Source organism: Lissotriton helveticus, chromosome 4_1 (assembly GCF_964261635.1).
Source record: "Lissotriton helveticus chromosome 4_1, aLisHel1.1, whole genome shotgun sequence".
NCBI lineage: Eukaryota > Metazoa > Chordata > Amphibia > Caudata > Salamandridae > Lissotriton > Lissotriton helveticus.
In genome coordinates, this window is record NC_136063.1 from 743,210,047 (window position 1) to 743,229,276 (window position 19,230).

Below are 19,230 nucleotides of genomic sequence, written 5' to 3' on the forward strand. Positions count from 1 at the left end.
TGTAGACATGGCATATAATGTAACCATTCTTCCTCACATTTACATAACGTTGAATACCACAGTTTACTGACAATAGCAAAGGTTCTATTATCCACTGTGCCTACACTTCCACCAATGCAATAATGATCTCAATTGCAATGGTTGTATTGCCCCTTATAAGGGGCATTCAACAGGGTTTAAACATAACACACTCATGGGCATTAACCAACACTGTAGCTTAAAAAAAAGAAATTAGAATCCCACTGCTCCTAGTTCATACCACCCCATTTAATTAATTAATAGTGATTTAAAGGCCTTCGGCCTTCTGAAAGATCGTGGGGGCATATTATCAAGGACGGCGTTAGAAATTATCGCCGGTTTAGCGACAGAAAACTGCTGCTAAAGCGGCGATAATGGGCTTGATAACGGTAAACATCGTTTACCATGAAGTTTTTACAACGCGGTACCTTTAGCACGCATCCCTTACAACGCAAGTCGTTACCACGACTTGCGCTGGAGGGCGCTAAAGGATTAAAAATAGTAAATTTACTATCCAAACACCTTCCCTAGGGTCCACGGGGACTGGTGTTAGAATAGTAAATTATACTATTCGAAATCCGCGCCGCCCAGCGCAAGTCGTGGTAACGACTTGCGTTGTAAGGGATGCGTGGTAAAGGGATGCGTTGTGACGGTACGCGTTGTACCGTCATACATCCCTTGATAACATACCCTTGAGAATTCCATAGAGGTCCATGTTCTGGTGTGAACATGGGCTTCTATTGGAATTCTCCAGGGCATATTATCAAGTCGAGTCACATAGGAAGATCTATGAGAGTTATTCATTAAATTGCTAAAGATTCTTTATCATTTTTCCGAAGCCAAAGTACAGATTATGGGAGAGCAATCAAAACATATAAAGGTGAAGCGAGGGACTCAGTAGGCTGCCTTTGCTCTCTGCTGCTGTTTGATATCTATGCTCATGATTTCGTCATTATTACCACAATGCCAGAATACTAGGATTTGAGGCAAACATATTTTTGCTTCAATATCAGGTTACCCTTTGAACAATAAACCCCCCTAGATTTTTCAAACAGCAATGTTAAAATTCAAGACCCCAGTAAAGTTATATTTCGGGGTAAACTTAACAACTGATATTGATAAAATAATAATGGCGAATTACAATACATCTATATGTAGATTTAAAATAGTTTTAAAAATAGAATAATTTCCACTTCAATTTATTCAGTCATTGGAATATCATCAAGATGCTGAGAGGTAGGGGTGGGGTTTTTAGTGAGGACAGGAAGAAATGGCGCTCAGACTAATATGCGTATTGTTTATAAGGATCTAAGTACGGTGCTGCCAGATTGCTCATCAGATGCATTCATTGCTTAAACTTCACAAGGATGTACCAGGGTGTATCAGGTATTGTCCCAATGGTCAGTGCACCTCCCCTGTTAAGATTAGGCTGTGTTATGGAAACCTTTCTCTTCTGCCTTTCGTCAATGATTTGAATTATTACAGTTGGACGCAGAGGTAGATGTACCAAGGGCAGGAACCAAATGCTGATGAGGAGAAGAGAAGCCCTTCAGTGTGACAAGAGAAGGGTAGCTGTTTATCAACCATAATTCACCACAAACTATAAGGAGCCTTATCTACATTTTCTATCACATCATCAATATAGGTATTATTTGGTCAGGTTTTGCTTCAATATTGCCCAATTGTTGGTTTCCTATCCAAGAAATGTGCTCAGCAGTACTGATCTTTTGACATGTCCTTGGGACTCAGAATCTCCACAATCCATATCAATATTTTTCTTTTTTGTGACTTGTATGCAGAGCCAAGGAAACAATTTTTAATTATCTTATTTAGGTCACTTAACATGGAAGAAGAAGACAAGCTTTATTTTATTTACAATTACTATAGTCCGAATGGGCTTGCCTATGGTATACAGATTTATAGTGCCTGCATTAGGATTGCGTAACATTGTGGACAAGTAATGTAGCATTGATATATGTTTTTAAACCCATGCTGATATGGGGCGATCATTTTTTTGTATACATATAATCTAACTGTGGGATCCACTACAATTGTTCTTATTTGCCGCACCGTGCATAGTAGCAAACAAAATGAATGGAATGACCACTATGTATGAAATGTCATGTTTTTTTGGTTCCATGATTAAAAGGGAAGATTATTTTTTATATGTTATGCGCAATTCACTTAAAGAACGGATTTGATTGTAGGGTTTTATAAAGTTGATACTATCTTCCTTGCCAGGCTTAGTATATAGATTGTTGGAATGATTTTGTGTACAAATTATCTCAAGACCTGGACCTTTTCAGTAGAGCACATTATAGGCCTGAAACATGTCGACATCTTTATCAGGGTGAATATTTCCCCTGTTTTAAATATAGCTATTTGGGGGCAGTACTTAAGGTTAGTCAGTCCAGCTATGAGTATAACAGTGATTCTATGTTTTTTTACCGATTTACCAGAGATTATTCAACCACATTTAACATCAACGCCACATCCACCCAAACCCTGTCTCATAGTGCTCCCTTAAATAACATCCAAAAAGCTTCCTTGCTTTGCAGGCTTGTAGCTCACACCTTTGGGCACTAGGAGGAGCCCTATGATGAGGCCAGAATACCTGGCCTCCAAACTCAAGAAAGCCGGCCAGGCAAGGAACCTCAGGACATGCAAACTAAAAACCGCAGCCCGGTCCTTCGCTGGAAATGTGCCAAACATCTGGAACTCCATTCCAGTCCATATCAGTACTGCCACCTCCTTTGTAAAATTCAAGCGCCAGCTCAAAGACCTTATCCTTAATTGTTCCCTCCCGAACCGATAGCTGCCTTCAAAGCTCACAAGCCAGCACACTGATGCTCACTGCTATGGGAACATTAAGCCTCTATCCTCCTTCCCTCCATGAGAGGAAGTGTCCTTATCACCCCGCCCCAAAAGAAGCTTGGTGCAAGTCAACAGACACACAACTTTTATACTACCTGACCTCCTTGCATCAATGTGGTACATTGCACTGAGACTTTAAAAGCGCCTTAAGATAATATGTTTACTTTCGTGTAGATTGTATGTCTCTCGCAGGCCGACTGTTGTAAAGTGCTCCCATACCTTCGGGTCTGGCTAGCACTATAGAAAACTCCTAAAATAAATAAAAAATAATTCAATGATGCCTGCCACCAAGTCAATGGGTAAGGCTTTTGTCCTCAGTGGAGGGAACCCCTCAGTCAACTCGTAGATCAAGAGCTCACATTAGTCCTCATTTGATTTAGCGCCTACCTTTTGGTATGTGTGTTTGTGGGTATTCAGGTGCTTTGCAGAGTGAACTAATCAGATATGATCATATTCCTACATAGGCAGATGCTGCAATTCTTCAATTTGGAGGAACTTGTGCATGTATATGTTTACTTCTAAAACTAAACTTTGAATAATCCTTATTCTACAAATAACAGGAATGAATGTATACTCAGAAAGTGTTTTTTTTTGCACACCTTAGACATAAGTTAACAAAATGCTTTGCAATTCATTTCCATTGTGTCTAGTTTTCAGTGGATGACACCTATCCCTTCAGCAAAACACACAAGATGATGGACGGAATGTTGCACAATGGCAAAACATTCACCTCCAGTCACAGATCTGGCTTTAATCCATCGTTATTTTGCTCACCAAGCCACCCCAGTTCAGACATGGCCATATGCAAATCAGTCTTGACCCTGTGCCTCATGGGAACAGTCCAGATCGAACTGCCCAGCCATGCCTTTCCTGGACCGGAATCAAGCATCCTAGGACCGGTTTCTGGCTATCAGCCGTCTTCAGCCAGGATAGCTTGACTCCAGTAGATTAGTGAGCACGGAACCCACGTCTGGGCATACCCTTCCCACATAGGGTGAATAGCAAAACACACAAGATGAAGGACGGAATGTTGCACAATGGCAAAACATTCACCCCCAGTCACAGACCTGGGTTTAATCCATCGTTATTTTGCTCACCAAGCCACCCCAGTTCAGACATGGCCATATGCAAATCAGTCTTGACCCAGTGCCTCATGGGAACAGTCCAGACCGAACTGCCAAGCCATGTCTTTCCTGGACCGGAATCAAGCATCCTAGGACCGGTTTATCGCTATCAGCCGTCTTAGCCAGGATAGCTTGACTCCAGTGGCTTAGTGAGCACGGGACCCACGTCTGGGCATACCCTTCCCACATAGGGTGAACAGCTAAACAAACAAGATGATGGACGGAATGTTGCACAATGGCAAAACATTCACCCCAGTCACAGACCTGGATTTAATCCATCGTTATTTTGCTCACCAAGCCACCCCAGTTCAGACATGGCCATATGCAAATCAGTCTTGACCCTGTGCCTCATGGGAACAGTCCAGACCGAACTGCCAAGCCCTTCAGGGCACACTTTTCAGAAAAATACATCAGAAAATGTGTACAATAATTAAATGAGTTCATTTTCTTTTGATCCACATTTGACAGTGTTAAAAACTCTCCCCATCTAAGCTGCTTGATTTTCCCTAATTCTATAATTAATCTATTAGATCAGAGAATCTTCCCTGTACTTAAGGTGTATTCTGATTAATCGCCTGACTTTGAAATTATTATAAAACCAAAATGGACCTCTGTCCTTTTTTTATTTGCTCTTTCAGACTCAATTACATTCCACAAATTAATGAATATATTATGAAAATATTCTCTGGTATTAAAGTGGCAGTGTTGCAAGATTTGAAATAGTCAGGAAATATCTATTTTCTTCTTCTTCGATAACTTTATTTCGGTCGCAGTGGACCATAAAAGTACAAATTAAAATACATGCATACACAAGAAGACACAAGCAAATATCCTAAAACAATACAAGGATAATCACAATCATATATATACACTTGTTTCATGAAGTTAAAAACTATACCCTATTCGTCCCATCATAAAACCAGATTAAACATACAATGCCGTTATCGACAATATGCAAATATTCCAACCATCCAATTATTTCAATAAAAAATGTCTGCATTTATGCCACATCCCGTTTAAAAAACGGGTGACGGCAAAAACGATAGGAGGTTGCGTATCGTACTTTAGAACTCTAAAGGCCTGAAAACACTATCTAAAGTCTAGATTTCTACAAATGGGAACCACCCAGCATTTACGTGCAGCCTGATAAGCGGGGAAAAAAGGACATGGATCTCATTTCCAAGGTTATATTTACATGCTGGGCACTCAGTGTTTTCTTTATTGCCCCATTTGCTAGTAAACAACATGAGCGGAAGACTGCCCATCCTGAATTGCATATATAGTTTCCTCGCCAAAGCTGGATAAATCAGGTCTAGGAAGTCTTCCTTTTTATAATCCTCTTTTATTTGAAGGAACTGTGTTGTCAATCTACCGGCTGTAGAACTCACATGAAGAGACAATAGGTTATAATCCCTGTAGTGGCGAACCAGATCAGCCCTGGATATTGCCAAACACACTACTTCTGGTGTTCCACATAACTCGGGTAAGCCAATCCTACTGCTAATTTCCTTAATGTGAGTTAACCACTGGATTTTCTTAATTGTCGTGTCAGCCCAATCTTCCCTGAATTCGTTCTTATAGACAGCTAGTTCAGGAACTGTCCATAATCTTCTACAGTACATAAGTGGCCGTAATGCCACTTCCTCCTCAATAGGGAGTAGCCCTAGGTCCAAACGGAGGGGTACTAACGGAGTGCTAACTGGAAGTCCCAGCAGGTTCCTCATAAATGTGTGCTCTACCCTTATGGGATGTATGACATTACAACGCATGCTTTTACATTGCATGCTTTACAACGCGGTTTTTACAACGCATACCATTACAACGCATAGTGCTTTTAGGCGCTGGATATTGAATTGTTTAATTTATTATTCCAACTCCAGTCCCCGTGGATAGTAGGGAAGGTGTTGGATAGTACATTAAACCTATTCCCTATCCTAGAGCGCCCCCCAGCACAATACTTTGTAATGGTTTGCGTTGTAAAAGTTGCGGTGTAAAGGCACTGCGTGGTAAAAGTTGCGTTGTAAAGGTTGTTTACCACCCTTATGAGATTAGTAGGCCTACGATGCCCCCAAAGCTCCGTCCCGTATATAGAAGGCGCTCTCGCCTGTGATTTATAGATTTCAATAACAGGGGCAGCTGGCTTAAACTGTGTGCATTTTCGATATCCCACCCACCATTTGAGTTAACTTTAGAGCAGCCTTTGCTAGCTGGGTATCCCATTCCCGATGTTCCGCAAGGATAATGCCCAAGTACTCAGAAGTTTTCACTCGCTCCAGGGGAGTGCCATCCATACTGGATTTGGGCGGGTCTGTTTGGGAGGATTGAAAATCATGAATTTAGTTTTAGATAAATGTATCTCCAGGCCTCTCAATGTACAGAAATCAGCAAAGCCGTCCAAAGTACGTTGGATACCCATTGATGTCTTGGACAACAACAGAGTATCATCCGCGAACATCAATGCAGCCACCCGACCTGAAACTAGCCTTGGGGCATCGGTATCCTTGACGCCAAGTAGGTGGTTTATAAGCCCATTAATATATAGACTAAATAGGGTGGGGGCCAAGACACACCCCTGGCGCACCCCCTTCTTCACCGGGAAGTGGGCTGAAAATTCTCCATGCTTCCCGCACCTCACTTGTGCATATGTTTCGGTGTGAAGCCTTATTAGAACATCCAAAAGATATGGTGGGATACCAAGATCTAAAAGTACACTCCACAGGTTTTCCCTGGGGACCAGATCAAATGCAGACCTCAGGTCAACAAAGATGAGTTAGAGGCTGCCACCCTCCACACTCACCGTTTTCCAATACAGGACCTGAAGTCTGAATATCTGGTCAATGGTTGATGTACTCATTCTAAAACCAGCCTGGAAGTGTCTTAGGATCTCATTTTCCTCAATCAAGACCAGGACTCTTTCTAGAATAATCCGTCCCATCAATTTTTGGGTAATGTCTATCAGGCTCCTTACATATAGATACTGACATACATTCCTTTCTCTTTCCTTTAGAATTGCCCCTGATGAAGGCACCGTTTGCGTGCCGAAATGCATTGGGCTCCACGTCAATTATTTGAAAAGTAGAATGCTGTGAATATGATGTATAATTGTTATGTTTTTACAATTGATTTGCATATACATTTGTGAATTGTTATGAAGGTACAATAACACACAATTGCATTATTAAGGATTTATCTTGAAAAACTGTTTAATAAATGTGATAATCACTATCATATACAAATTTTATTGTGGTAAAACATTTTCACATTGATTTAAAGTGCATAGCACCAAGTGAACAGTGCATGATTAGGTGGGCCACCACTCACCATAATTTATTTATCAGGCTAATAGGCCTGTAGTTGGACGGTAATAAGGGACAACCTTTTTTATGGATAGGAACTATCTCTGCGCCACGCCAGGTGTCCGGCGGGTCCATGCCCTTTAAGATTGTGTTAAACAGAACACATAAATACGGAGCCCATATTTTTGGTTCTGACCTAAATAGGTCCCCTTGAAGCTTACTTAAACCGGGCGCCTTATTGGGTAGTAACTTGACGATAGCAAGTTCAACCCCAGCGGGAGTTATGTCCCAAACCCCGACCAGTCTATGCTCATGGTGGAGGCTTGTGATTGAGGTTGGTGGATCGCCGTTGCCTGGGTATGCATACAGGGTTCCAAAATGGGCTTCCCACATTGCTGGTGCTATGTTGGGTTCTAACGCTAATGGTGATCTGCCCTCCCTCCCCCTAGCGCTAACTATTGCCCAAAAAGATTTTGAATCCTTGCGCTGAAAAGCAATTCTGAGATCATCCCATTTATTGGCTTCCCAATCTTTCTTCTCAGATTGGGTAACCTGCTTGTACTTCAATTGAAGTTGCTTTATCCTCGGCTTGTCCCTGGCATTTACAGCTTTCAACAAATCTGTTTAGGCTTTGTGACAGGTAGCATTATACCAAGGATGAGCAGAGTCCGATTTTACCTTGTTGCTTCCTTCCGGGTAAAACACACCAAACAGCTTAGAGGTCAGCTGTTTGTGTATTTCTAACGGCCTGTCGTCCAGCCCTACTTGTGTGCCCAAAGACCCTGCCTCAGCCATTTCTCTAAGGTATGGCGCCACCCGCTGATATATATGTGCTAGTTTATTTGCGGAGTCTTGTATATGGGGCCATTTTACTCTCCGCCTGTTGTTATGTAGCAAGAGAGGTTGTTGTGTTAGGTTGGGTGCTGCTACGGGGTTGGACAGTCCCCAACTCCCTGGTTTGAGTGTCATAACTAAAGCGTTATGGTCACTATCTTTTCTCTGATGTATCTGAAAGTCCAGGAACCTATCCCATGATCTAGATTCGACCAGAATATAATCTATAGTCGAATTTTTCCCTTCTCTATTGATATCTATTTTCCTAAGACTAAGGCGAGATTAGCATTGGGTCATTAGTAGCAATACCACTTCAGGGATGATCAGAGCTTAAATAATATTGGGGCCGATTCACAGAACTAACTTACGACAAAATTCTAATCTTACTACTTTTTGGTATTCACAGAAGGCATTTAGTAGTCTTAAATTAGGATTTTGTCCTAAATTAGGATTTTGTCTTAAGTTAGGATTTTGTCCTAAGTTAGGATTTTGTCTTAAATTAAACGTAAGACAAACTTAAATTAAACTTCAGTTTAATTTAAGACAAAATCCTAATTTCAGACAAAATCCTAATTTAAGACAAAATCCTAATTTAGGACAAAATCCTAACTTAGGGGCTCATTAGGATGGCGGACGGACTTGCGTCACCCTAGAGGAGGAGGGACCGTCCGCAGGGGCAGTGGCGGTCCCTCCAGTGCAATTAGGATGTCACCGCAATATTTAACATTGCGGCAGGTGCTGCTTGAAGCAGCACCCGCCGCAAGGTTAAATATGCATGCTTAGCATTTGCATGCACAAAGCGGCAGGCACCACGCGGTGCCTGCCGCTTTGTGCACCCAAATGCAGGGGGGTACCATAGGTACCCCCCATGTGCACTCTCCATCCCCCCCAATCACCCTGGGGGCCCGCAATGGGCCCCCAAAGAAATCCCTGTATGCCTTTCCGCGGCGGAGAATCCGCTGCGGAAAGGCATCTGTTTTCCGCCATCCTAATATGGCTGGCGGTGTCTGATAGACACCGCCAGCCATGTTAGAGCTTTTCCACCGCGGTCGGAAGGCGACCGCGGCGGAAAAGCTGCCGACCGATTTTGAGACCCATCCTAATTTGGCAGTGGGTCTTTTGTGCCTCCCCGGCGGTTTTCCCGCATCCTCCGGGCCGGCGGTGGCTTCCGCCGGCCCGGAGGATGCGGGAAAACCACGATCGTAATGTACCCCTTAGGACAAAATCCTAACTTAAGACAAAATCCTAACTTAGGACAACATTTGGATTCTTAATCAGCGAAGTGACAGAGGTGTTAGATGTTGGTAACTGGTGGATAAAATACTGGTTCTGAGTTTACATTTGACTTCATAATTCTCCTAAAACATGAAATATTATATTATAATCTATTTGGTTAAATGTGGATTTTAACAATAGAGGAAAACATTATGCTCACTGGCTTCTGAATGCCGCAAAGTTAAAAAAACAGAACTAACATGTTAACGCACAATGTCAAGAATCCCAGAATAGAAAATGAATAGAAAAAATGTACTATTAGTTCACCAATGGAATCCATGACCCTCTGTTGTACCACAACATCACATACACAAGTCCTTCCTCGTAAGTGCCAAGTAGAATAATGAGACCACACATCTTGAAAATTAAACAAGACAAGGTGATTGGAGCATATAGGACAGACTGTCATGCACCCGTTGGAAGGACTCTTTTTGAATTAGTTGAAGGGAGTCAGCTAAATGCTCCCTTTGTCCTGCATGGAAAAGATGGAGCAGAAGAAGCAAGAATGGGAGTGCGTCTGTAGTGTTATATTCCATATAGGTACCCCTAAAACAGGCCCAGGTAACATCATAACCCTTTATTGCATACATAATGGGTTGACAGGGACTGACATTTTACCTAGATACAACATGGCATTCAGTATGCATGTTTTCCCTAGTCTGAAGTCTCATACATTATGTATGAGGATTTTTGGAAGCACAACAGGACTTCCATCTCTTGTATAAATCTATGTTCAAAGTTCATGCCAGATATCACCCTTAGTCCAACACAGTGATACAGCGGGGTAGGACCCCTGGGGAGACCTATGGGTATATATACATCGCATCGTGCTAAGACAGACAAAAAATACTGAGACTTCCTGGTCGACACATTGACCAGAGAAGCTGAGGTTTCTGCTCGCAGAAACTGCAGCTCGCAGTGGTCTAAAACATCCCTCATGGAGTGTCCAACTCAAGACCAGGATGGTGTCCCACAGTCTCTCACTTCAGGTAATGGGGTTGACTTTATCCTAGAGGGATTCTTGGCTTAACACCTACACACATGCTAGGTACACTTAGGTACATCTAGTTAGGGAAACATCATAGGTGTACGCATCTTTTTATTATCGTGTATTCTCTATACATGTATGTATTCATGATTACTCCAAGATGGTAAAACTTTACCATCCTTTTACTTTCATAGTGCTTATATTAATTTATATCTGCTACTGTCTAATAGTTGTTGCAGCTCATCTATTTCACACCAGAATACCAACTGTTCAATAAATACTTATTGAAAACTCCCAGACTGTTTATTCTGTGTATCTCTCTGAGGCGGAGCAAGTAAGCACGAGTTACTGAGCGAAAAATAATATATTGTTTCCACGGTCCTGAGGGATCAGGGCGGTCATGTTCAGGGGTTGTTAAGAACTACTCTCTCCTTGCTAAGAGGAGATTCTAGTGGCACTGTGAGCTAGCCGATACAGAAGGCCAAAATAGCCAGTGGGGGTATTTAGAATCAGTCTGATGCCAGTCCTACAGTGTATGCTGTCCGAATGCGCAGATTTTCCTGATCGTACCACCATTCAAGCAAGAAGCAAGGAGCAAGGAGCAAGGGGTCCCCTTACCCTGCCTACCCCGTCTCTTTTCTCCGTGCCTCAGAGCCTCCGAAAAAGCTCCATAGTAACAGTGGGGTGTGACAGCGAGAGGAGGAGGAAGAGCTGCAGCTGGGGGAGAGCCACGGGAGCCGTAGGAGCGAGCCTGGGGGGTGAGCAGCTGTGACGTCGAGGTGCGAGCCTTTCCCCAGACTTTGTGTCAGCTGAAGGACGCATTCTTTGAAGCATTCTCAGTGAGAGGGAGCAGGTGCAAGGGGTGGAAGACGCTCCTGTTCCTCGCAGCTCAATCCTTGCTGTGTGCTGTGTTTCTGCTACTATTGCCCTAATCCTTCGGCTTCTCGGGCGGCGTGCCTGCAGAGACCCCGAGCCACGGAGCCTGGCCACTTGATCCTCTCCCTGAAGGGAGTTTCCCATGGCCCTGTAGTGGCAGTGATAGTGGAGGGGACGCGTCTGGGGGCAGAGCAAAGTCTAAGGAGTGCAGGCTGCAGAACTGAGTGCTGTCTTAAACCAGAAATAGAACTAGATCTAGTACCAGGTCTTCAGAGGATCAGATGATCTGATGCACATAGGCAGTGATAGCAGAGGAGGAACGTGCTAGGATTTGTGTAAGAAGTAAGGAGAACGGAACGCAGGCTGCGCTGGACCCTGTGAGCACTGAGAACACTGAAAGCATTGAATGCTCCGAGCACAGATCTGAGCCACGGTCAAGCCCAAGGACTCCAGAGGCACTGGTGAAATTGGAGGTGAAATTGGAGGTGAGCTGACGCTGGGCCGCTTGCAGAAAAGAGTGAGCAGTTTGTGTTTGAGCTGGGTGGGGTGAGACCAAGTTTGGAGCGCGGTCTCTGCTACCAGAGGCTGTAGAGTGTTGTGCCCAGGTGCGCCGTGGAAGCGGCTCAACTAGGTTGGGTGTGGCTGTGGTTCCCCTGTGTGCCCTGCTCCAATCCTTGTTTCTGATCTCTCACCACCCTTCCCCCTCCACACAAGCCAAGGACAGACACATTCCTGGTGCCCCTTATCCCAACCATCAGAGATCAGGCCACAGATGGAGGCTAATGGCCATTGGTGACCAACAGAGGGGTCGGTATTGCTCTGAGAATTGGATCATAGGGGCTCAGGAAGGGAAAGGTCATTGGGCCCTCCCACAGAAAGCCCAAGCGCCAAGGGTACTAAAAAAAGTCAAAGCACAATCAAAAGATGTGAACCAGATGTTAATTTCACCAATAGCAGGGATGTCTGAAAAATCCTTAAACGTCCCATACAAATTTGACTTTGTGAAAGACCCAACTGGGGCTCTGATGTCAATTCAAACTGAAACCGAAATAAGAAATCTACAAGTTCCTATTAAGCCAATTTGTAACTTGGATGTAAATATCCAACCAATTGGACAAGAGCAAGAATTTGATGAGAATTCCTACAATGTGGACGTAGAGGGCAATATGACAGTGAAAATGACAGACCAAATGACTAACCAAATTACCGACCTTGAAATATTAAGTATAACATCATATTGCCAAATGGATCATAACGATATAGATAACTTGGAAATATCAAGGGTTGAGATGTCGTTAGAAGAAGTGACCAGGAAATCCGGGAAAAAAAGCAACAACTTCAACTAAGTTACCTATAGAGGTTAATGTCGGAATAAGGAAATTATTGACCAAAGTAGGAACTTGATATCCCGAAACCAGATGGTAGATCAAAATATAAGTGACAACTTAGCTGAAATTACCCAGGTCAGTCAAATTAGAATAAAAGGCTGCACTCTATTCTCTTGAGATACAACCACGATGTTAGGAAACAATGGAGTCATCAACTAGGAAATAAACTGTACAGGACAGGGAGAACAGGGAGATGAATCACTCAATCAATTACCCAGTCAATCATTCAAGCAACAAAAAATACTGACAAGTAATGATTGTGAAAAAGGAACCAGGGAAGAAACTTTACAAGTCACAGTTGCTACTACAGGAATAAAATGGGAAACTGCACATCTTGATAGCAATAATAGCATTAGAAACAGTGAAATGTTATTTAGTGGAAATGTCAGGAGCAAACACATTGATGTGGCTGGTTTAACCCCTTGACCGCGGCCGGAATTCCGCTCCTGTGCTGGACATTCCGATCGCGGGCATGGTCATGACGGCCCCCAGCCGTCATCAGCACAAGAGCACTGTGTGCCATGACGGCTGGGGCTGTCATCAGCATGGAAGGGGTTAAAGAAACTTCCAAAAATGCCAGAAAACTCTCAGTCCAACCAAAAAAAATCCCTGAATGTGAACCAGCAACTTCAGTGGGATAAAAAAACTAAAACCATATAAAATCAGGATCTGGGGTCTATTTTTGATTTTTTTTTACCAAACTCTTGAAGTATTGACATTTCGGTCGAATAAAATGGACATTCAAAATTAAATATTGGGAACAATGGCAAATGCATTGGCTGGAATAGATCATGAACTAGCTGAGCTAAACAGTTTGATAACTAGAGCTCAAACAGATGCATCAACAACTTATCTTGAGTCTAATTGTGCACCAATAATAAATACACTTACATCAATACCGGATGTTATTAACATTATACTGGAAGATGTCAAATTAAGCCTTCAAATGAAACAAGATAAGAAAATAAAAAATATACAGGGTACATGTTTAACACTAGAAAATAAGTTGACAACGACAGAGGATTCAACCAGTATTATAAGAGAGTTAGATGCCCAGGACAAATTAGGCCCAACAATATCCCAGAACACGCAACGGGAAAAAAATAATGTATCTTGAGTTGAACCATCGGGTCATCCTGTAGGAAAGCTAATTGAGGACCTAGAGGATAAAGATGTGGACATGACATATTTTACAATGACAAAAAGACACCGGTTAAAATTACGCAAAACAAGAAATAAAGCTAGGACGGAGCACATAGTAATGACACACCCTCAAGAGGAAATGCCATCCAATACAGCTTGTAAAGAAAAATACTACATTGAGGAAACAACAGGGAAACAAAAAAACAACATAGGTAGAGACCAGTATTCATCAGCAAAGACAACGAATACTCAGTACTTTGACATTTTTGCGAAAACAGGGAAACAACAGATCATTCAAAAAGCCCGCAAACAATCCCTCAAACAGGCGAAGTAACGTCAAGAGACACCAATGAACTATTACTTAACAAACCTGTCAAAGAGGGAAAAAAATACTATTATGGAAAACTCCACATAGTCAGCAGGGAAACTGCTGTATGTAAAAAAAGACCAGTGAAGACATCCAAAGAGTATCACTGAAAAAGACTGAACAAGTACAGAGTCCGCTAAATTCCGGTAAATCTAAAGCTTTGGTAGATATTATAGATGAAGAACAAATAAATAGCAGCAATTCAGCTCCAAGATCACTTCAAGGGGATCGTAAAACAGTCCCAAATCCAAATTTGAACATAATACAACAACTGAGTTACCAAGTCTTCTCAAGCTTGGTACAACTGAATAACAAATGTAACCACGAATCTGTGAAACAAATAGAACTGAGAGATCAAATAGAGGATAAAAGACACACATTGAAATGGGACCACCTAGTTATTGTAAGATGCGGCGAAAATAAACAAGTTATAAATAAAGCCCAGCAAGTTTTTGAAGAAAACATCGAAAAAGAATTGCCAGTTAAAGGGCCGATACAAATAATGTTTAAACCAGTATACGATTCTCGAGGTCAACAAGACACGTTGAACAGAGGTAATGTTCTTTGCCTCTTTAAATCGATCCAATCACTAGCTAATGTGTCAACTAATGACATTGAATGTGTTGGATTCTTACAAAACACGGAAGGTTCCCAGCCATTAACGATAATAACTGTAACAACTCCCTCTACAGGGGAACGAATTATGAACAAACAGGAAATTTTTCGCAGCTGGGGGATAATAATTAGCAAGCCAGCGCCAAAGGAATATCCAACCTCACTGATTAAAGCAGAACATCTATTAACAAGTGAAAAAAGAAAAAAGGGTGCCCCAGTCTTCTCTATATTAAAATCCCTTAGTAAAAACAGATCTAGATGTTGAAAAACCATCGGTTGATAGCAAAATAGAAAAGACTGGAGGTATTAATGTGAAGTGGATAACAATGGCCTTACATGGGAACTACAATCAATGACAAAATAATCAACAAAATACAACTAAAGAACTAAGAAAGGACAGCGAAAGAATAACAATCTGCTCATGGAATATAAATGGGTTAAGTAAAACGTTAAATAACACTAACCTAACTGCAATATTTAATTAAAATCAGATCATCTTACTGCAGGAAACATGGGCAACTGACCCTTTTATGCTACAGGCATACAAAGGATACTTTGAGCCTGCGATTAAGCAAAATAAACATGGTTGCCCTAGTGGTGGTATAGCAATATTTATATCAATTGACCTGAAGGTGGAACATGAGCAGCTGGTTACGAATATTTGTAATGTCCAAACGGTAATACTACGATATAAAACGAATGATCAAGAAAAATCCTTAATGCTGGTTAATATATTATATATATTCCCCCGACACTGAACTCAAAGAAGAATATGTGTGCTACTCTTACCAGTTTCCTACTGGAGCAAACGATGGATGATCCTTTTGTAGATTTTATATTTACGGGAGACTTTAATTTAAATATGTTAGTACCTTTTATAAGAGACAACACTACACAGTCACAAGACCAACAATGGCTTATTGAGGAGCAATGGATACAATAATTAAGTTGAGGTAAAATAAAATAGGCAAACATTTTGTGAAGGACATGGAAGCAATGGGACTACAAATATTAAATAGGAGATTCCAGATGGACTCACTAACCGGCATGGTCGTTTTATACACATAACTCAAAATCACGAATTGATTAAACGATGGTATCACTGAACATCTTTAACAACTTTACCTCTTATTATTTAAGGAAGGTGCCAGATAGTGATCATAGCCAGCAAATAATTACTACAACATTTTAAAGTACGAAACATCAATTGTATTTGTCAACGCAAGGCCAGAACGGAACTATCAATTATAGGAAACTAATTTAGATACCAAATAACAAAGAACACAGCAATGAACTAGCACATAAACTGGTTAAAGAATGCTTTGACGATCCTTCCTCCAAAACTGTGAATAAACAGGTAACACAAATGAAAAAAAGGGAAATAAAAATTAATTTAACGTATACTGTACGGAAAATGGGACGGACTCGAAATAATCTCAGAAAAGACTTAACTAAGTTTCCAAACAATAAAGAAATAACAACTAAAATAAAAACTTTAAGTCAAAATTTGAGGAAATTAATCTGGAATGAAAAAACCAAAGCTAAGCATGACCTTTGGACAAAAATGTTTTATGCTAGTAACCAAACTAATTCAAGGGAGTTCTGGAAAATGATAAGCGGTCTAGTAAGACCGGACAAATCTGTTGTCGCATCTGTATTAACCGAGACTGAATGGGTTATCTTTCTGGTAAACCATCTAAATCAGGACGGGAAAATAAATAATAGCGAAGATAACCTCAAATGGATGGAGATATCAAATCCAGAACAGGACAATGAAATTGATTTAACACAGCAACAAGTGTCTAAACTAATAAAAAAGCAAAAAGATGGGGCACCATGTCCAAACGGTATTCCTTTTGCCCTGTATAAGGAGGAACCAGCCCTATGGGCGTAACATCTAACCAAGGTCTTTAAGGAGGTCTTACGGATAGGGTAATACCAGAATCCTGGAGAGTTTCATTAATATCACCCATCTTCAAAAAGGAAATTGGGCCCTGCCTGAGAACTATCGTCTAATAACACTACAAATACAGACGTTAAACTGTTCGCGGGGATACTGTTGTCAAGTTTATTTGACTGGGTAAAGGACAATCACATTCTCCCACCAAATCAAACAGGATTTATTAAAGGCCTAGGAACAGCTACCAATATTTTAGCCCTAGCTGTATTAATGGACAAAGCAATTTAAACAAAACAACCTTTGTATTTATGCTTTGTCGACTTTTTATTGGCTCTTTATTGTGTGGATAGAGAATCACTGCGGGAAAAGTTACAAAAGCAAAGGATTGTACTAAAGAGAAAGGATGGCTGGGTGACAGTTGCGCAATGTTGTGAAACAGTTAAAACTCAAAATATAAATAGCTTGAAGGATAAGGTGACGGCCATCCACCATCAACCAGAAAGTACAGAAAAATCATACTATACAGAACCAAACACAAATATATCCTGAGCTTGGATCAACAGTAAATAGAGTCCTTAGTAAATCAAGGTTGAGACGATCTTCTTATCTTCGTTTATTACACAGCACTTCTTCATAAATAATCCTAGCCGCCAACACGTCTTTCGTTTTTAGTGGTATAAGCCACAGACTTCCTCAGGGCTAGAATATCACAATACATAAAATCAGAAAATAAATCAATAGACAACAGGGCAGAAAAAATACACAGACAAAATAAGTCCGTGCATCACATACATAAGTATGTAATTTAAAATGTAAAACACCCCAATTGAGTCCATATCGCGTAAGTTAAAAAATTACTCACTATTCAGCAAAACAGAGGTTTGTGGCAAGGTAGGTCAATCGCTTCTAAGAGTCTTCAAAAATAGTGAAAACACCAACAAACCTGATGATAATTATAATAAAAGAGAACAATCAATCTAGTCCTCTGAAAAGGAAATCTCATGTGCGTCTGCAATGGGCTATATCCGCAACATTAAAAGTATCAAATATCAAAATAGTAAAAAGTGAAATGTCCTATCCTCTATCTGCACCAGAAACAATGTATTATTTATTACAAGGGAGACGTATCTCAAACTGTAATTAAAACGCCCTTCCCGACGTCTGTTAATGTACACTAGCATTAACGTAAACGCTAGCCGTACCTCGTAAACAAGCTACTTCGACAGTAATGTAAAGTCACTTCTCGGCTAAATATCAGTGGAACAATTTTAAATTATAGTGCAGGCACCAGACACAATGTATTGTTTACTACAAGGGAGACGTATCTCAAACTATAATTGAAACGCCCTTCCCCGACGTATGTTAATGTACACTAGCATTAACGTAAACGCTAGCGGTGCCTCGTATACAAGCTACCTCGACAGTAATATAAAGTCACTTTTCAGCTAAATATCAGTGGAACAATTATAAACTATAGCACAGGTAATCCAGGAAAGATGTATCTAATAACATGCGGCAAGAGGAAAGGAAAAAGACAAAACCACGAGGTGGCCCCCTGTATATATGACAAACCCCATGCATAACCCTCAAAATGTAAAAACAAATAGCCGGAGCAATGTTAGCCATCAAAGTGCTCACCTAAAAACAAGTCCGAGTAGCTGCGTCTAGCACCAGCGCCATATTTGAACGAGACTTATATAGCGCAAAAATGTTTGCACACTTAGAAATATGACTAACATGATTAAGTCAAAACGGCCGCCATCTTGAAGTGGGGAAAAGGCGAAAACATGAGTAGGTCGCCAATATCAGCGATATTATCACGGCACGCTCGACAAAGTGTAAAACAAAATCTGCCACCATCTTCAAACGGGGAAAAAAGCGAAAACGTGAATAAATCGCTAATGTAAGCGATATTATCATGGCACGCTCGACAAAGTGTAAATCAAAAACGCTAAATATATATATAAAAACTTTATTTGAGTCATGTAGAGTGCATTAGTATATGGCATCCTGAAGAAGAAAAAAGTGATAAAACAAGAATAGAATCCACTCAAATTGTGCCGTTATATTCGTATAAAGACTTTCATATATCGGAAGTCGTGTTCACATATAACGGTAAAAGAAACAAAATAATAAAAGAAATGGTATCTAAAAATAACCAGTCCATCTGTAAAGAATGATCATTTAGAAATGACATTATGAACTCAACACTATGTCATTTGTGTCAAAGTTGGAAACATTATTAGTACTGAATTTTTCTTTTTTTAAATGTATTTATTTATTTTATATTTATTTTTTTTCCAACTTAAATCCGCAAATGTTACAGCACATTTGTTTACAGCTTGACATACATATCATATTATAACTTGAAAATCCGACATCACAGAGTATAAGCAAAATGAAAAAGAAAAAAGATCTATCCCTGGTACATTCCTATCCCAAGCTTACTGCCCTCCCCATTCTGCTTTTCAATAATTCTATAGGTTGCCAGATCTTCACGCCTAGTGTTCTGGCTCTCCGCCCCTTCATACC